At 34.9% G+C, this 18,110-nt stretch overlaps 1 non-coding gene across 1 annotated transcript; it reads left to right on the forward strand.

The window, feature by feature from the left end:
• Nucleotides 1–10,271: 10,271 nt before the first annotated feature.
• Nucleotides 10,272–10,378, forward strand: LOC116752453. The gene has a single exon (XR_004349519.1). It is a non-coding gene; the product is annotated as a U6 spliceosomal RNA (small nuclear RNA).
• The last annotated feature ends 7,732 nt before the right edge of the window (nt 10,379–18,110 follow it).

Below are 18,110 nucleotides of genomic sequence, written 5' to 3' on the forward strand. Positions count from 1 at the left end.
AGGAACACTCCCAAACTCATTCTACAAGGCCACCATCACCCTGATACCAAAACCAGACAAAGATGTCACCAAAAAATAAACTACAGGCCAGTATCTCTGATAAACACAAATGAAAAAATCCCTGAATAAAATATTAGCAGACAGAATCTAACAACACATTAAAGGATCATACACCATGATCAAGTAGGATTTATCACAGGAATGCAAGGATTCTTCAATGTATGCAAATCAATCAATGTAATACACCATATTAACAAGTTGAAAGATATAAACCATATGATCATCTCAGTAGATGCAGAAAAAGCTTTCAACAAAATTCAACACCCATTTATGATAAAACTCTCCAGAAAGTAGGCATAGAGGGAACTTACCTCAACATAATAAAGGCCATATATGACAAGCTCACAGCCAACGTCGTTCTCAATGGTGAAAAATTGAAACCACTTCCACTAAGATCAGGAAAAAGACACGGTTGCCCATTGTCACCACTATTATTCAACATTATTTTGGAACTTTTAGCCATAGCAATCAGAGAAGAAAAAGAAATAAAGGGAATCCAAATCAGAAAAGAAGAAGCAAAACTGTCACTGTTTGCAGATGACATGATACTATACATAGAGAATCCTAAAGGTGCTACCAGAAAACTTACTAGAGCTAATTAATGAATCTGGTAAAGTAGCAGGATACAAAATTAATGCACAGAAATCACTTGCATTCCTATACACTAATGATGAAAAATCTGAAAGAGAAATTAAGGAAACACTCCCATTTACCACTGCAACAAAAAGAATAAAATACCTAGGAATAAACCTACCTAACAAGACAAATGTATGCAGAAAACTATAAGACACTGATGAAAGAAATTAAAGATGATAGAAACAGATGGAGAGATATACCATGTTCTTGGATTGGAAGAATCAACATTTTGAAAATGACTATACTACCCAAAGCAATCTACAGATTCAATGCGATCCCTATCAAACTACCAATGACATTTTTCACAAAACTGGAACAAAAAATTTCACAATTTGTATGGAAACACAAAAGACCGTGAGTAGCCAAGCAATCTAGAAAAAGAAAAATGGAGCTGGAGGATTCAGGCTCCCTGTCTTCAGACTATAGTACAAAAATACAGCCAATCAAAACAGCATAGGTACTGGTATAAAAACAGAAAAATAGATCAATGGAACAGCACAGAAAGCCCACAGATAAACCCACACACATATGGTCACCTTATCTTTGATAAATGATGCAAAAATATACAATGAGAAAAGCCAGCCTCTTCAATAAGTGGTGCTGGGAAAACTGGACAGCTACATGTAAAAGAATGAAATTAGAATAGTCCCTAACACCATACACAAAATTAAAATTAAAATTGTATTAAAGACCTAAATGTAAGGCCAGAAACTAGAAGACTTCTAGAGGAAAACATAGGCATAACACTCTATGGCATAAATCACAGCAAGATCCTTTTTGACCCACCCTCCTAGAGAAATGGAAATAAAAATAAACAAATGGGACCTAATGAAACTTAAAATCTTTTGCACAACAAAGGAAAACCATAAGCAAGATGAAAAGACAAAACTCAGAATGGGAGAAATCTTTGCAAACTAAGCAACTGACAAAGGATTAGTCTCCACAATTTACAAGCAGCTCATGCAGCTCAATATCAAAAAAACAACCCAATCCAAACATGGGAAGAAGACCTAAATAGACATTTCTCCAAAGAAGATATACAGATTGCCAACAAACACAGGAAAAATGCTCAACATCACTAATTATCAGAGAAATGCTAATCAAAACTACAGTGAGGTATCACCTCACACCAGTCTGAATGCGCCATCATCATAAAATCTACAAACAATAAATGCTAGAGAGGGTGTGCAGAAAAGAGAACCCTCTTGCACTGTTGGTGGGAATGTAAACTGATACAGCCACTGTGGAGAACAGTATGGAGGTTCCTTAAAAAACTAAAAATAGAACTACCATACGACCCAGCAATCACACTACTGGGCCATATACCCTGAGAAAACCATAATTCAGAAAGAGTCATGTACCACAATGTTCATTGCCGGTCTATTTACAATAGCCAGGACATGGAAGCAACCTAAGTGTCCATCAACAGTTAAATGGATAAAGAAGATGTGGCACATATATACAATGGAATATTACTTAGCCATAAAAAGAAACAAAAATGAGTTATTTGTAGTGAGGTGGTTGGACGTAGTGTCTGTCATACAGAGTGAAGTCAGAAAGAGATAAACAAATACCACATGCTAACACATATATGTGGAATCAAAAAAAAAAAAAAAAACTGGTTCTGAAGAACCTAGGGGCAGGACAGGACTAAAGACACAGACATAGAAAATGGACTTGAGGACCATGGGGAGGGGGAAGGGTAAGTTGGGACGAAGTGAGAGAGCGGAATGACATATTACTCTACCAAATGTAAGATAGATAGTAGTGTGAAGCAACCACATAGTACAGGGAGATCATCTCAGTGACCACCTAGAGGGGTGGGATAGGTAGGCTGGGAGGGAGATGCAAGAGAGAGGGGCTTTGGGGATGTATGTATACGTATAGCTGATTCACTTTGTTATACAGAAGAAACTAACACAACATTGCAAAGCAATTAAACAATAAAGAGGTTAAAAAAAAAAAAGAAAAACAAATTTTTTACTTTTCCAATTATTTTTGCATCCCCAGTACCTCGACAAGTAGAGTGAATAGCACATGAATGCCATGTACCTAATTATGATGAAAATATATCTTTTACTATGGGTCATATTAAAAATGTTTTAAGAGACAAGCTTTCTGTCACTGTGCATGATGAAAACACTAGGGCATCTGGCCCCCTGAAAAGCTTTGTAAGGTATATTCATACACTATGGAGGCTCCAGATGAAGTTTACCAGGATGGAGCTGTCTGGGTTTTAAAACCATACCATCTTATAAACTATGGAAGTAGTGATGTTTAAACCCCCAAATATTCTGGGACAATGAGAGATATCTACAAAAATGAAGAGCTTTCAAGTGAAAGAACAAATATTTCAACAGTACTTGTACAAGAAGGCAAACTTTAAAGAATGTATATGTATTCTTCATATGAAAATACCAAAAATAGGAATGTTTACGAAAAATATTTCCAGTAGGGAAATAGCGTTCAGCACTTTCATTAGTGGATGGTGTCTTCATACCGACATTTTTAATTTTTATTTTATTTTATTTTTTGCGGTACTCGGGCCTCTCACTGTTGTGGCTTCTCCCGTTGCAGAGCACAGGCTCCGGACGCGCAGGCTCAGCGGCCATGGCTCACGGGCCCTGCCGCTCCGCGGCATGTGGGATCTTCCCGGACTGGGGCACGAACCCGTGTCCCCTGAATTGGCAGGAGGACTCTCAACCACTGCGCCACCAGGGAAGCCCGATACCGACATTTTTAAAGCAGATAAATTCCTCCATTTTCAAGGAAAGGACTCTAAGTTCTTTCCTGAGTCTATTTAACCTTTAGTTCAAATTTACTTTGTATAAAGATTATTTCCACATTAAAAAATAACTAAACAATTAATAGGTTAGTGACTTGGTTGTGCTAGGAATTGTGTAGCTGGTACAGCAAGGGAATCCAGAAAACAACTGCATTATGGTATACCATATTAATGACATTAACCACTTTTGTTGTTTCTGAGAGATATGAAAATGGTCCAAATATCGCTTGTAATGACCATCTTTATAATGGAATATTACCTATTTTCTTTTAGAAAGAATCAATTACTCATCATGTGATAGCTTAAATTGAATTAGGTGTTATTTTTAAATCCAATGCAAATTCTAACTGTATGGTCTGTGAAATAGCTGATGGTGAAATATTTTACAACTAAATACAAAGAATTTTGGGGGGAGGAGTCAGATTTATATTTTGTCATCACCATTTTTATATGGTCTACATTTTATTATTATCACTTTTTTCAAAAACAAACTTTTTTTAAAATTTTGAGAATTTACATTTTCTTTTCTTATAAAGGCAATATACAGTTCTGATAGATAATTTAAAAATGGAAAACTAAAAAGGATAAAAATAAATTATTTAAAATTTCAGTTCTTAAAGCACACCCATTGTTTACTTTTTAGTGTATATTCCTCAGTTATTTTTCATACATGGATTTTATAAATTTGGGATTATATTATGATCAGTTCTTTATATTCTTTCCATTAATCTGGAAGATGATACTTACACAATATTTTTTAAATACTATTTTTGTACATTTATGAAATATGTACTATTATTTTTTGGTAGGGAAAGTCCCACATTATTTCTATTTGTTCCTAAATAGTCTTAGCTAATCTATCTCTTCCTTTTATCAGATGTAATCCTGCATATTTTTGACAAGTTACAAAAACAATCTAATTCGTAGTTTCTTGGAATCTCATGTCTGTAAACTGTGGAAGGAAAAAAGGCATCTTTATATTTTGCCACCTTTACATTTTGCCATATATATATTCTCATATATAGTATACATGAGAACATATATTCTCATATATAAAACATGTTTTATAAAACATATAAAAATTAATCTTTTCCTGAAAATGACCTATATGTCCAATAGAATCCCTCTTATTGCACTCCTTGATCAGTTAATATGTCCATAAAATATGACAAGATTATATGTTATTTAAATTTTATTTTCCCTGAAGAGGAAAAATAGAAGGAAGAAAAATAAAAGTGCTGTCCTAAGGGAAATACTTATATTTCCTAAATATTTTGAGGAATATGCTGCAACTTTTGGCTAAATCTAAATAAAACCCTTCAGGAATTTATCAATCTGTAAAATGAAAATGGTAAAAAGAGGATATAAAATTCATCATAGTCTGAAAATCAAATTGAGACAGATAGCTTTTATTTACAACTTTTACTGCTATATAGTCCTCTAAATTCTATTTTATTATTATTATGATTTTTTTCCTAGTTAAAGTCATCTTTAGTGTGATGTAACATTCTTTAGGTTGGGCATTATTGTACATGAAACACAAATGAATAATAGCAATATTATATTGTTCAACATAAGGTGGCATTGGTAGTCTTGTGGTTTTCAAATATCAAGTTATAATGTCAGGAATACACAGAAGAGGACACTATTAAAAAGAAAAAGCTCATTACAGATGTGAAAAACAAAAGCTGTTAAAACTATCCATAAATTAATTCTAGTACAGTCCAGGATTCTGAAACGAGTATCAATGTACCTTATTGAATTTAAATGGAACTGAAAATCAAATAGTGTTCATGATAAGCAGAATTGCTTCAAAATGAAATTAGGATAAGGAATCTTGCTGGTTTAAAAAATTATCCATGAATTTTTAGATTTATATGCCATAACTACTATCTATTGTGAGTTTAATAGAACTATGTATTAGTTGTCAACATCTCAAAATAGTTTTAGATAGACTCAACAAGGAAAATGAAGGACTGAGCAAGGGAGGACATTCAATTTCTCATTTTAACTTAGTTTACACCAGCAATTTCAAGAGAACAAATGATCAGGCATGCCTGGCATTTTTAGCAGGACAACATGTTACAGTAGAGGTGAGAAAGAGCTCAGAAGATGGTCTTGACTGACTAATGTGCTCAGAAACTTCTGTCTGCTTGAACAAACAGAAAAATACGGAAATCAATAATGCCAGCTGGACGATAACTCAATAGTGAGAAGAACCAGATACACTACATCTAAAAGAATACATGCAACACTAATGAAAAGGAAAAAATTAAATATGCATAAATCTCAAAGACTAAGCTATGAGTAAATGTTTACTTAGTATGTCTCCTGTGCCAAGCACTATTTTCAGAGCTGGAGGATATGGTAATAAATGAGGTAGACAAAATCCCTGTTCTCACAGAAATATTTTTGGGCAGGAATGGGGTTGTTGAAGTGTGGAGGGATTTGGGAGTAGAGACTATAGCTAATAAACTCCTAAATTATTACTTCAAAAGAACAACAACTGAAAAAGAACACGGTGATTTTACATAGTGGTAACAGGAGAAAGAAAACAAAATTGGATGGGAGCAAGAATAATTTGTTCTCAGGCTCAATGTTTTAGGAAATAAGAATATTATAAATGATTTTGCAAGCATAGTCAATCTTGGCTTTAAGTGCATGCAAATAATTAGGGGCTATATTGTGAGAGTAATTTAAGGTGGTAAAAGTGAATAGTGAACCGAGTCATAGAATATAAGCTGAACCTTTGCAGGTGGGTATTAAGCATATTATGAATCCTAGTTCCTACTCACTCTTTAGAATGTGTTCTCTAGAGGCAGGGGGATATATATGGAAAGAGAGACTCTAGAAGTTTTAATTCAGTAACAAAATTGGAATTTAATAATAAATGTTAAAATACTGGATTTAAAAAATTATTAATCAATGGCCTTTTTGGAATATTTTCAGTTTTAATACATCGACTTAAGTTTTCTTCTATATTATGATCTAGGCACTGTACCAAGATTCCTCAAAAATACAATGTTGTGAAGGCCTTTAGAGAATTTATAAATCAGTAGCAATGAATGCTAAAGATAAAACAAAGCAAATATCACAAGACAAATATATAGTATTGTACGTATTTAAGTGAGTTGTGATATAGGGAATCTGTGATGCTTCACATTGATGAAGAATGGAATATGACTTCTAAAATATTTCTGATGTGTGTGATACATAGTCAAATAGGAAGCACACTAAAAGTTAAACATGAGCATTTAAACGATTAATAAAAATTAGTCATGCATGCTTAATACTGACATATGAACATGCACATGGGATAAAGTATATTTTGAATGTTTAGGATATATGATCAACTATAGGGTTTATTCTTTTCCTTATATGAAGAATTGATTATTAATGAGTGATTTACTTATCAAATAGATTTCAAAGATTTTGTTGAAAATATCTGATTACTGACCTTACATTATAGTATCTATAATTAAAAATAAGAAATAGCAATGTAAACTCTAGGGACTATTATATAACATGTTCCTGAAAATTTCCAAGATCAAATATTACACTAATGAGTTCTTGCTCAAGAGTACTCATAAAATAAAATAAATTTGTTCTCTTGTGAGGCAGTTTGAAAAATAGCTTTCATGACTAAAGTCACTAACTGATTAATATGCTCATTCTTTTTATTTTTTCACCATCAAATCAGTGTCCACAATGTAAGACTTTTAAAACGCTTATATTAATAAAAATTATTTTATAAGTTATACTTGTTACTAAAAGTAAAGCATAAGCACAGACATTGTGGATGCCAATTAATAATATCTCTTAACTATTAATTATATGTCCTAATTATGCAATTTGCTTGTACAGTACTTATACTAATTAGATAATTAGAGTATGTGCCTAGAACTGTGCTGCAATATAGTGAAAGACCTTAAAATATTTTAGATAGTAAAAAAAAAAAAGCACATAGTCATCCAATCTTTTTCTAAATAAGGATAACGGTATCTTAAAAGAGAGATTAAATAATACGGTAATAACAAAGGTAATATTTGCAGTCAAATGCTCTACCCCTGAGCTATACCCCCAATAGTATGGTAATAACAAAGGTAATATTTTTCTAAAGAATCTCTCTGGATTCAGTTTCTGTGGAGATGCCCATAGAAAACAAAATATTAACTATACCTCCCATCATACACAATATAGGAATTCCAACATTCTCTGTAATATTATCAGGAATATTATCTCTGTAAAGATTATCAGTCCCTTTGCTGTATTCTCTTTGAAAACACATCATCAAAATTGTGATGGATAAGAAACTCAAAGTCAAGATGGCAGATAGTGGAGACATAATTTAAGAGCCTTACATTGCTGTAGACAAACAGTTAGTTACCAATATACCTCCTTTCTTCCACTAATTAAATCCCTGGAAAGTATACATAAGTTAATTTTCCTAGAACACTGAACAATGTTAAACATGATGACAGAGGAAGGTCCTGAAAGGTAGTCTCAAAATATCTAGGCAACTATTATCAACTGCTGCTGAAGTCATTAGGTGAACAGTTGATGGGGAACTTTATAACAGATAGACCAGGCTGAACAACTCCTGAATCTAATAATTATTTTTAAAGCACTAAAATTGAGACAACCACACCATGTATTACCTAATGTAACACAATATAAACTACACACACTACAATAATATATTATTGTGGGGGAGGGGGCCAGAGCAGGAACAAAAAACACCTGAATCTAATTATCAGTTTATAGGCAATATGAAGAATAAAGGTTCATGTTAAACTATGCTATGAAGCTACAATCAGCCAAATCCAGAGTTTGGGAAATTCTAAGGAGTACACAATTAAGCAGCATCAACTATTACTTGACATGAAACAAAAAAATATAGATGGGGAACGGTTATAGAGTAAAAGAAATTCAAGACACAGAGCAACCATATAAAACATGTGAACCTTATTTCGATCATGATTCTATCATCAATTGTAGAAAACACTTTTTTTTTTTTTTTTTTTTCCCGGTACGCGGGCCTCTCACTGTTGTGGCCTCTCCCGTTGCAGAGCACAGGCTCCGGACGCGCAGGCTCAGCGGCCATGGCTCACGGGCCCAGCCGCTCCGCGGCATATGGGGTCTTCCCGGACCGGGGCACAAACCCGTGTCCCCTGCATCGGCAGGCCGACTCTCAACCACTGCGCCACCAGGGAAGCCCCCAAAACACTTTTTTTTTTTTGCGGTACGCGGGCCACTCACTGCTGCGGCGTCTCCCGCCGCGGAGCACAGGCTCCGGACGCGCAGGCCCAGCGGCCACGGGTCACGGGCCCAGCCGCTCCGCGGCACGCCAGATCCTCCCGGACCGGGGCACAAACCCGCGTCCCCTGCATCGTCAGGCGGACTCCCAACCACTGCGCCACCAGGGAAGCCCCCCCAAAACACTTAAGATAATGAGGAAACATTTGAAATTGACCAGGTACTAGATCGTATTATACAATTATTGTTTTATAAGGTATTATTTTGTTTTGGTTATGTATAAACAAAATGTCCTTACCTATTTAGATACACACAGAACTATTTATCTGTAGAGCAATGTTAAGTCTGAGATTTGCTTAAAAATAAAACTGAAGCAAACAAACACATAAAGTTTGGATATGTGTGCTCTGGGGGAAGGGAGATGGATATAATGGCAAAGTATTGATAATTGTAATAGGTTTAGGAGGCAGAAAAATGACCACCCCTATCCCCCCAAAGAGGTCTAGATCTTTATCCCTGAAACCTGTGACTATCTTGTTAAATGGCAATGGATAATCAAAGTTGCAGGTGGAAGTTTGCTTATCAACTGACCTTGAGATGGGGGAACTATCCTGGAAGACCCTGCAGCAGGGAGGAGTGGGGAGGAGATGGAGTGAGTCAGCGTATCATAAGGGCCCTTAGAAGTGTAAAAGGAAAGCAGAAGGGGGAGTATGAGGGAGATACCAACATGAAAAAGACTTGGCCTCATGTTGCTGGCTTTGAAGATAGAAACATAACACCCTGAAGCTGCAGGAGCCTCTTGGTACTTAAAGTACCAGAAAACAGATTCTCCCCTAGAGTCTCCAGGAAGGTAACACAGCCCTTATTTTTAACCCAATGAGATCCATTTCTGACTTCTGACCTCTAGAACTATTAAAATAATGACCTATGCTGTTTTAAACCACCAGGTTTGTTATTATTATTATTTTTTACAGCAGCAATAGAAAAATAAAGTATTAGGTAATGGATACGTTAGTTTCATTATTCTCCCTACTTTTGAGTTTATTTTAAACTTTCCACAGCAAAACTTTAAAAAAAATATTTTAAGATTCTGAGAATTTTCCATCACCAATTTTGTATTTAAAGTCCAATAGCTCAATAGCAAAAAGCTTAATTTATGGACATATGAAATCTAACAACACGCCCAGTTTATGAAGATGCCCTTTATATATAATCAGAGATGTCACAATGTAGTATAACTAGTTGAGTAACATGGCACTGTTAAAGAGTAGGAAAAAAAAGTGGGCAGTGTCTTCACAATAGATTTGTGGTCACATATTTAAAGGCAAATATACCACATGATGAGACCATCAATTCGTAGACCAGAGAAGATGGTACACTCTTTATGCCATTTTGTGTTGAATATTCATCATTAATTTTGGAATTTTTGGAAGTGAAGCATAATTAAAACAAAAACTCCCTCTTGTAAACCCTACATTTTTAGACCAAAAAGTCAAAGGGTGATAATGTATTATTTTCTTAAACTGTAATTTATGTGCTAGCTTCGGCAGCACATATAGTAAAACTGGAACAATACAGAGAAGATTAGCATGGCCCCTGCACAAGGATGACATGCAAATTCGTGAAGCGTTCCATATTTTTGATAAATCTATTTGCAGGGCAGGAATAGAGACCCAGACACAGAGAATGGACACGGGAGTGGGGAGAGGGGTGTGGGATGAATTGGGAGATTGGGACTGCCCTATGTGCACTGCCATGTGTAAAGCAGATAGCTAGTGGAACCTGCTGTATAGCACTGGGAGCTCAGCTCCATGCTCTGTGATGACCTAAATGGGTGGGATGGAGGGGGGATGGGAGAGGTGGGGGGTGGAAAGAAGGTCCAAGGGGGAGGGGATATAGGTATACTTGTAGCTAATTCACTTCATTGTACAGCAGAAACTAACACAACATTGTACAGCAGCTATACCCCAATTTTTTAAAAAAAGCTGTAATTTAATATTATAATCATTTGTTTAATAAAATTATATTCTCAGGAATATATATATATTTTTTTTTTTTTTTTTTTTTTTTTTTTTTTTTGCGGTACACGGGCCTCTCACTGTTTTGGCCTCTCACGTTGCGGAGCACAGGCTCCGGACGCGCAGGCTCAGCGGCCATGGCTCACGGGCCCAGCAGCTCCGCGGCCCGTGGGATCTTCCCGGACCAGCGAAGTCCACTGCATTGGCAGGCGGACTCTCAAGAATATTTTTATGTCATTATGGTAGATTGTGACTTTTTTGAAGGGTGGTTTTTTTTTTTTTATCGTCTGAAAAACAATTCTCTATGTCCTCAGATACTTAATTTAATTAAAAAAAAAAGACTACTTCACAGTAGTGAAGAAAATGGAGATTCCTGAATGACATTTTCCCTTTAAAAGACATTTTACATTTTAAATAATAATAAAAGGTGATGTAGAAGAAAATGCTTTTCTCTAGGGTACATCAAATACGTATACGCTTACCTAAAATGGTTCCAATTTCTCCACTGCAGCCACCGTAATTCAAGATTATCTGTGGTAAATTTAAACTGCTTGTTCAGCCTTAAAACAAATTTTAATTTACCTGAGGCTTCACACTAGACCCCGTTCACTTTAAATCGGACCCACTTTGACCCCAACTCAGCGCAGTTTTTAAGTCGGATTCAGTCTGACTCCGGAAACGGCGGGGTTTCTCAGTTGACCCAGTCTGACCCCGGAAGCAGTCTGACTTTTTAGTCAGACCCAGTCAGACTCCGGTTGTTTCCGGACCTAGCCCCGCCCGAAAAAGAAGTGAGCAAATGGAGTCTGAAAGCTCATAATGCAAAAGCTGCAGAGCTAAAATCTGGTATCTGAGAGTTATTTATCCACCAGCTCCGAGGCAGCGAGAAAGAGAGGAACTTAAGCGGCTTAAAGGTACCTCAGCCTGGTTGCTCATTGCTCCTGGGGACCCTCAGGGGCCTCCTTTGGTCCCTTCTTTTAAAACCAGAAGTGTTAAGAGATAAACGGAGGTATATTTTAAAATTTAAGAATTTTTTTGAGCGAAAATCTATTTGACTTGGCAGTGCCAAACCTGAAGTGGTTACTAGCACTCCAGCTGACAGGAGCTCCGAGACCGACTTTTATAGAGAGAAGGTAGAAGCAAAGTAAGAAAATTGTTGATTGGCTATAGCTTGTAGCCTCGTTGGCCTTTGGACTTGGTTTTCCTTAGCGTTTTGATGTCTTAACCTTGAGGCATTTACAGGCTTAATTTCGTTTTGGTTACAGTAGGCAGCCAAGGTATTAGAGCCACATCAGTGAATGGTCTCCCTGTTTAATTAATATAACAGAGCAAATTTAACATTAGTTCCCCATCACTGACTTTAAAGCAGGATTCAGATTTTGCTTTATGCAACTCTAGTCTAAATAAATTTATAGCAAACAGCAGAGGTAAAAGCATTTTGAACTTCTGGACATAGGTGATAGTGGCTATATTTTATTTTTGTTTTCTGAATTTGGTCATCTTTCAAGAAAGAAAAAATGAAAACAAAACACCAAAACACAGTACTTTTATTATAATTGTCTTATGTCATAATTGTGACTGTGAGTGAAATTGAAAAAAAATTATTTAAAATTTTACTCTTAACTAGCTCATTTTACAGGAATAGAAAATCTCACCAAATTAATAGAGGGCAAAGGATGAGATATATTTTTTAAACTGGTACTATTAATGTGCCAATATTAGTAATTCAGTTTTTAATAAGAAATTCCATATATAAGCTCTGTATGGTAGCAGTCAAAATGATTCTAATGAAGTAAGCAATGATTCTTCTCAAAAAGTATAACTTACTCCTGACTCATACATATGAATCAGTTGTTATCTTTAATTTTATAATTGCTTTTACATAATAAAACACTATCTTAATATCCATAATGAACACTCGCTGTGACTGTTGAGGGTGACTTTGATTCATATTCATATTTGAAAGTCTTTTGGAGTTATATCTACATATATGTTTCAAACAAACTGCTGTTTCACTGTTGGCCCCATGATGGAAAGGAATGAGACTCTCTTGTTCATCTTTTAAACTATAGAAAAACTAGGAATTCACAAAGTAAAATCTTGTTAACTTCTTGCTAACTTTTATAAATTGAGTGATCAGTTTAGGTATAACAGTTTTTCACCAAAATAGACAGCTTTATAATAAAAGAAAAGGACTGATTCTCTTACATTCATTAAAAGGAAAGAAAAAACATGACTACAGCTGTCTAAGGAATATAATACATAAATGTAGAAACAGTTGTTAAATCACACAGTTACTATCTATTTATATTTTTTCTTTGCTCTCTCTTTTACTTTCTATCATTTCTCTCGATATTGCTATATTTATGTCATAAATTTTTATTAATAGAAAAGACCACTGTTACGAATATTCTATTAATTCATTGAACACTACTTTTTTAGTAAATTATGCATTATATACATCTTACCATAGCATTAATTTTTAATTTTCTTCTTCTTGTTTTTATAAACTATACTTTTAGTCTCTGTATGCCCTAATTGCTTCACCAAACCCTGACTGATAAAGACTAGGATATCTCAAAGTTTTCAGAAACATGATGAATATAATGTCAAATACAAAATAATGATAACTATAATAAATATCTGTCATTATAAAATAATATGACAAATATATAAAATATATGACAGTATGTAAGTATATAAAATATTAACAGTGTATTGCTTATTGCTTTAAGAAAAATTTAAAAATGCATCTATTCAGTCAAACATTATAAACATTTTAGAGCTTTTAAAAATGTGTAGTTAACATTCTTTTATCCCATATCTTTTTACCACATTGTACAGTAGAAGAGGAATCATTTTGGAGAAGGATACAAACCTTTTTGAAATAATGAGTAAATATTCACTTAAGCCATCATAATGAGACTCCTCAGAAGACAGGGTATATAAATGTTGGTGTCCTTAGTATATTATTCATAATCAAAACTGTTAGGGTGGATAATATCATCTAAGTAGAGAGATTAACCTGAAGAGAAATGATGATTTTGGATAAAGTTCTAAAGAATTCTCCCATGTGTAGTTAGGTAAAGGAGGAGGAGTCTTTAAGGAGACAGAGAAGGGAAACCGGTAGGGATAGGAAAAAAATTAGAAAACTGTGGTGTCATAAAAGTCAAGAAAAAACTCAAGAAGGTGGAAATTGAGCAGTAAGACCCCAAATTTACTCAACATTGAAGAAGTTATTATCAACTACCTGGAAAATGGTACAAAACTGAAAACCATGAGGGTTGCAATCAAGTGGACAAAATAGGTACTAAAATAAGGAAATAATATTCTGATAAGTTGATATATTAAAATGTACGGTGCCATTAAAATTGTCACAAGGATGAAATTTTATAAAATTTTTATGTTTAAAATTTTTAAATATTTGGAGAAGATCTAAATCTTCTCTTGAAATCATTCCTTGGGTTTGGTGACATGATGTTGATTGATTATATTCATGAAAATGGTTTCAATAAAATGGTAGGATTTAACTTTCATAGGACAGGGATTGCAGAATGAAAGAATAAATGGGAGATAAGTGTGTAGAACTTACATAAAAAAATTTGTGAAGAGGAGAGGATTAAAAAATAGTATCATCAGTGGTCTGAAATTCCTAATAAGCTTGTAAAACATAGTAAGGATAATAGATTGAGTATATTAAAAGATCATGATACTTGAGATGTCAGAATGAGTGGAGGAGGTGGTCCTCAGAGGCATAGAGATGATGGACTTGAGAATTGGTTATGAATTCTTGTGGAAAAAGAAATTATGGGAGGTTGATTTAGGATCTTGGACAGAGACTATAGGCAAGTGCCAAAGTCTGAAGTGAATGTGTATGTGTGTCGAGGGGGGCGGGGGAAGATATTGGATGGTAGTAGTGGTAATGCAAGAGATTAAAGATAAAACTTGAGCACATAAAAAACAAAAATACTTAGGGGCTTCCCTGGTGGCGCAGTGGTTGAGAGTCCGCCTGCAGATGCAGGGTACATGGGTTCGTGCCCCTGTCCGGGAAGATCCCACATGCCGCGGAGCGGCTGGGCCTGTTAGCCATGGACGCTGAGCCTGCGCGTCTGGCCTGTGCTCCACAATGGGAGAGGCCACAACAGTGAGAGGCCCGAGTACGGCAAATAAATAAATAAATACTTTAGGTAAATATACTTTATTTATTCTCTTGTGATAGTAATATTTTCTAAGTCATTTGCTCTGTATGAGATTTGGCCTTCCTAAAGACAACAGGGCACAGTATTCCATTTTCTCCACAAATAAAAATTATTGCACAGAGATAACAGCCACCAGGAAGACACGTTATAGATCACATGGTGGTTAAAGATTATCTCTGATTCATTGTATGAGTAGTAGATACTTTTTACTAAATTGGGTATTAGACAAAGCCAGAGTTAAGAGTAAATGCTTAGTTGGAAATATATTGCTTCTAAAGAAATATGCTCATTTAATTTTTATCTCTATTTGAGAGGTGTTAGAAAAAGCAACAATTATTTAAAAAACCACCATGGTGTTACCTTTTTATCTCAAAATCATCCTAATTATGGTTCAGATATTGAGCAATATTCAGTGGCTGTCATCACTACACTTTGAGCACTAAGACTGCAGAAGGCAGATAAAAAGCTCATAGTCCTATTAGACACACTGTACAGTTTTATTGCAACATAAATACATTTTGTCATTTCTGATTTTTAAAAAATATCTTATTTTCTTCCCAAACTGACAACCATTAATACATTTTTAAATGAAGAAACATGTTCTACTATTTTATACTATCATTAATTTTTCAAAGAAATGCCAAAGAGTATAATATTGTACACATACATGGTTTACCAACCAGCTTAAAATATAAAGCGCACAACATATTGAAGCTCCTTTAAAACTCCCTAACTCATGTCCTTTCCTCTTCATTCCTCCTTCCACAAAGGATGGTATTATTACATTTTCATATGTGTTCTCAAACTTTTAATACATATGTGTGTATCCACAGACATTTTACATTTTTGCATTGTAGATTTTAAAGTTAAATACTTTATAACAAATAGTTTTGTATAATTTGTTTTTTCAGTTCATTAGTTTATGACATTCATCTGTGTTGATAGTATAACTCAAGTTAATAATTTTCATTAATTATTAGTATTTTGTTATACAGTTTACCCTTGAACAATGCTGGGGTTGGCGCACTGACTCCCCACACAGTTGAAAATCTGCATATAACTTTTGACTCCCCCAAAACTTTACTAATAGCCTACTGTTGACTGAAAGCCTCACTGATAACATAAGCAGTCAATTAACACATATTTTATATGTTATATGTATTATATACTGTATTCTTACACTAAAGTAGGCTAGATAAGAGAAAATGTTATTAAGACAATCATAAGAGAAAATGCATTTATAGTACTGTGTTGTATTTATCGATACCCTAAGTTTACATCATCTGTTTACAAAATGAATTGTCTATCAATACCTATATCAAATTGTCTTATATGATATAAAATATTATATATCTTATATGTATTATTAACACTAGACATCAAAAATGAAAAGATAATGTGAAAAAGAAATTCATATTTATTTACAGGTATAACGATTCATGCATTGATAACAAAGAAGAAGCAATATGCTTTCTTTATGGTCGCCTAGCCTATATGCTAATAAATAAATCATTGAACATGTTTATGCCATACAGTATTAGTCATATTCATAATACAGTCTTGGAAACATTGTTTCATTTCCTTAAAACAAAGTGCTTACTTGCGATGATAGGCTGGTATGTAGTTTCTCCAATTATGAGAGCGGAGCATATGCTACAGTAATATAATTCTTTGAAAACAAAACAAAACAGTAAGAAAACTAAGATATTATTAGTTTTATATTAAATATCACTTACTTTATGCCTGTGTAGGATAGGCTATCCTCTTCAGTACAAGTCTTGTATACAATGTTCTACACGATGAAAACTTAGGTAATGCTGTTGGTGATGATGCAGAGATGTCTGATACATTTTTTGCTGTACAGTTATTAGATCTTCATACAAAGACAAACACATACACAACAGATAGGTTTATTAACTGTGTGGCATTATGATTATTTACTATTTATTATGTGGAAGTGAATCATCATAAACATCTTTATTCCCATTGACTTCATGTTGAGTAGGCTAAGGAGATGGAGGAAGAAGATGGGTTGGTCTTGATGTCTCAGGGCTGGCAGAGGCAGAATTGGTGGAAAAGGTGGAAGGAGAGTCAGGAGAGGCAGACACACTCAGTGTAACTTTATGGAAATACATTGTAATTTCTGTCTGACTTTTTTGGTTTTTTTCATTTTTCTAAAAATATTTCTATAGATACCTATTCCTCTTCCACTGTTCGCTTTACTTTTAGTGCCCATATCATAGAAGGGTCCATGTTATAAAAGAAGTCAAAAACAGTCTGGAAAAGTCAGAACCCTTCTGCAAGATTGTCTAATGTCAATTTGTTTCCTGGCACTGCTTCTTCTACATGTTCTTCCTTCTTGTCTGGCACTGGTTCAGAGCACTCACCACCATCATGTTGTCTTCTGTTAATTTCTCTGTTGTGGTGTCTGTTAGCTTTTGAATTTCTCCAAGATTCTTCACCTCCCACCTTTTTTGCCATGTCCACAATCTCTCTCATGATTTTCTTGATTGGCTTTTTCAGAATTCTGTGAAGCCTGCCCAACATCTAGACAGTTTTCTTTGATAGGAATTTATTGTTTTGGGCTTGATGGCTTTCACGGCTTTTGCTGTAACAACGATGGCATCTTCAATGTTGTACTCTTTCCAGACTTTCATGATGTTCTCTCTATTGGGATTTTTTTCCACAGCATCGACAGTCCTCTCCACAGAATGCTGTGTAATGAGCCTTAAATGTCCTTATGACCCCCTGATCTAGAGGCTGAATTAGCAACGTTGTGTTTGGGGGCAAGTAGACTACTTCAGTGTCCCTGGTGTTGACCTCATGGAGTTCTAGGTGGCCAGGGGCATTGTCCAATATCAAAAGAACTTTAAAAGGCAGTTCCTTACCGGCAAGGTACTTCCTGACTTCAGGGACAAAGTATCAATGGAACCAATCCAGGAAAAGTGTTCTCATTGTCCAGGTCTTCTTGTTGTACAACCAAAAGACTGGCAGCTGGTGTTTTTCTTTTCCCTTCAAGGCTCAGGGTTAGCAGCTTTATATATAAAGGCAGTTCTGATCATAAACCCAATTGCATTTTCACAAAACAGTAGAGTTCGCCTATTCCTTCCTGCCTTAAATCCTGGTGTTTGATTCTCCTCCTTACTAATAAATGTCCTT

This window comes from Phocoena sinus, chromosome 3 (genome assembly GCF_008692025.1).
Source record: "Phocoena sinus isolate mPhoSin1 chromosome 3, mPhoSin1.pri, whole genome shotgun sequence".
Classification (NCBI taxonomy): domain Eukaryota; kingdom Metazoa; phylum Chordata; class Mammalia; order Artiodactyla; family Phocoenidae; genus Phocoena; species Phocoena sinus.